Source organism: Stegostoma tigrinum, chromosome 35 (assembly GCF_030684315.1).
Source record: "Stegostoma tigrinum isolate sSteTig4 chromosome 35, sSteTig4.hap1, whole genome shotgun sequence".
NCBI classification, from domain to species: domain Eukaryota; kingdom Metazoa; phylum Chordata; class Chondrichthyes; order Orectolobiformes; family Stegostomatidae; genus Stegostoma; species Stegostoma tigrinum.
Window position 1 is genome coordinate 22,904,092 of NC_081388.1, and position 3,487 is coordinate 22,907,578.

Below are 3,487 nucleotides of genomic sequence, written 5' to 3' on the forward strand. Positions count from 1 at the left end.
ATTTTAGGCTGGCTAATTACAAAGGATTAGGCACCTACTTGAGAAAATGGATCAAGGACGACAGTTTGAGGGTAAATCCGTATCTGACAAGTGGGAGTCTTTTAAGGACCACTTGATCAGAGTTCAGAAGAAGTTCCTGTGAAGGTGAAAGATAAAAATGGCAAGATTCAGAAACCCGGAATGACAAGCCATATTGGAAGTTTGTCAAATAGCAAAAAGAGATTTCTGTTAGGATTAGCAAGCTGAAATCAGACAAAGCCCTTGAGGAATATAAAGAAAGCAGAAAAGAACTTAAACAGCAAATTAGGAAGAGTAAAAGGGCCAATGAAATGCCCTTGGCAAGTAGGATTAAGGAGAATCCCAAGGCATTTTGCTCATATAATAGGAGCAAGAGGGTATCTAGGGAAAGAGTAGGTCCACCCAAGGACAAAGGAAGGAATAAATGCATAGAATGAGAGGAAGCGAATGAGGTCCTGAATGAGCACTTCACATTGGTATTCACCAAGGAGAAACATATGGATGATGGTTAGATTTGGGGAGGAAATGTCATTATTTGAGGGCATGTCAATATTAAAAAGGAGGTGATATTGGGTGTCTTGGAAAATGGGTGGATAAGTCCCCAGACTCCTTGAGATCTATCCCAGGATACTGAGGGAGGCAAGGGAAGAGATTGCAAGATCTTTACATCCTCTTTAGCCACAGGTGAGGTTCCAGAGGACTGGAGAATAGCTAACATTGTTCCTTTAAGAAGGACAACAGGGACAATCTGGGAAATTATAGGCTGGTGAGTCTTGGGAAAATACTGGAGAAGATTCTTATGGACAGGATTTACTCACATTTGGAAAAGAATGGACTTATTTGGGATAGTTAGCATGGCTTTGTAGTCTTATCTCACAAACTTGATTGTTTTGAAGAAGTGACAAAAATGATCGATGAGGATAGGGGTAACAAAGTGTGAAGCTGGATGAACACAGCAGGCCAAGCAGCATCTCAGGAGCACAAAAGCTGACGTTTCGGGCCTAAACCCTTCATCAGAGAGGGGGATGGGGAGAGGGAACTGGAATAAATAGGGAGAGAGGGGGAGGCGGACCGAAGATGGACAGAGGAGCAGATAGGTGGAGAGGAGAGTTTAGGTGGGGAGGTAGGCAGGGGATAGGTCAGTCCGGGGAGGACAGACAGGTCAAGGAAGCGGGATGAGGTTAGTAGGTGGGAAATGGAGGTGCAGCTTGGGGTGGGAGGAGGGGATAGGTGAGAGGAAGGACAGGTTCGGGAGGCAGGGACGAGCTGGGCTGGTTTTGGGATGCAGTGGGGGAAGGGGAGATTTTAAAGCTTGTGAAGTCCACATTGATACCATTGGGCTGCAGGGTTCCCAAGCGAAATATGAGTTGCTGTTCCTGCAAACCTTTGGGTGGCATCATTGTGGCACTGCAGGCCAGCTTGTCCCCGCCTCCCTAACCTGTTCTTCCTCTCACCTATCCCCTCCTCCCACCTCAAGCCGCACCTCCATTTCCCACCGACTAACCTCATCCCGCCTCCTTGACCTGTCCGTCCTCCCCCGACTGACCTATCCCCTCCGTACCTCCCCACCTGTATTCTCCACCTATCTTCTCCTCTATCCATCTTTGGTCCGCCTCCTCCTCTCTCCCTATTTATTTCAGAACCCTCTCCCCATCCCCCTCTCTGATGAAGAGTCTAGGCCTGAAACGTCAGCTTTTGTGGTCCTGAGATGCTGCTTGGCCTGCTGTGTTCATCCAGCTCCACACTTTGTTATCTTGGATTCTCCAGCGTCTGCAGTTCCCATTATCTCTGATGAGGAAAGGGGAGTGGATGTTGTCTACATGGACTTTACTAAAGCATTTAACAGTGTCCCTCGCGGTAGGCTAGTCCGGAAGGTTACACTGCACTGTGACTTGGTAAATAGGATACAAAACTGACTTAGTTATAGAAGACAGAGGGTATTGTGGAGAAGTGTTTATCTGACAGGAGGTCTGTGACAGTGGTACTGCAAGGATCAGCGCTTGGACCTCTGTTGTTTATAATGTATATATTAATGATCTGGATGAAAATACAGATGACCTGATTTGTAAGTTTGCAAATGACATAAAAATTGCTGGAGTTATGGACAGCGAGAAAGTCCATCAAAGGATACAGCAGGTTATAGATTAGTTGGAAAGTTTGGCAGAGAAATGACAGATGGAGTTTAATTTGAGGTGATGCGTTTTGGGATGCAAGAGGAAAGTATATGGTAAATGGTGGGACACATTGATACACATAGGGACCTTCGGGTGCAAGTCCATAGCTTCCTTAAAGTGGCAGACAGGAGCGGACCTGGGTCCCTGGCGCTGAGGCTACTAATCATTGAGCCACTGTGCCACCCCAAACATTGGAGGTCATAAGATCCATGTCCAGGTGGATGTGGAAAGGGTATCTCCTCCGGTGGGTCAGTCCAGGACTGGAAGGCAACTGCCTTTTCAGAATCAAGATGAAGGAAAGCTTCTTTCTCTCAGAGGGTTGTGCAACTTTGGAAATCTCTTCCACAGAAGGAAGGAAGAGGACTCTGAACATTTTAAAGACAGAGATAGATTATCTTTAGACGACTCCTTGTTTCTACGTTTTGTAGAAAAAGTAGAACTAAAGCGATTTTACACCATTATTTACATTCCTGAAACAACTGTCATATAGGGTAGATGTAGACGATTTTACTTGACATATTCAATTAACATCGTCAACAGAAAAAAATGGCAGGCATGAAATAAAAGGGAAGTGGAACTGCGTTAATTGCTCTTCCAGAGAGCTGGAATAAACATGATGGGCCGAACAGTTCTCCGCTGTAATCCCTTAAATTTGTGGCGAGTGGCGGTACTCATCCTCAACCTCCTCGCGGGCTGCAGGCGGCGCTGTGACGGGCACTGAGCCTCAACCTCCTCCCGGGCTGCAGGCGGCGCTGTGACGGGCACTGAGCCTCAACCTCCTCGCGGGCTGCAGGCGGCGCTGTGACGGGCACTGAGCCTCAACCTCCTCCCGGGCTGCAGGCGGCGCTGTGACGGGCACTGAGCCTCAACCTCCTCGCGGGCTGCAGGCGGCGCTGTGACGGGCACTGAGCCTCAACCTCCTCCCGGGCTGCAGGCGGCGCTGTGACGGGCACTGAGCCTCAACCTCCTCCCGGGCTGCAGGTGACGCAGTGGCGGGCTCTGAGCCGCTATCTCCTCCCGGGCTGCAGGCGGCGCTGTGACGGGCACTGAGCCGCTATCTCCTCCCGGGCTGCAGGCGGCGCTGTGACGGGCACTGAGCCGCTATCTCCTCCCGGGCTGCAGGCGGCGCTGTGACGGGCACTGAGCCGCTATCTCCTCCCGGGCTGCAGGCGGCGCTGTGACGGGCACTGAGCCGCTATTTCCTCCCGGGCTGCAGGCGGCGCTGTGACGGGCACTGAGCCGCTATCTCCTCCCGGGCTGCAGGCGGCGCTGTGGCGAGATGTGAAGAAGCGTTT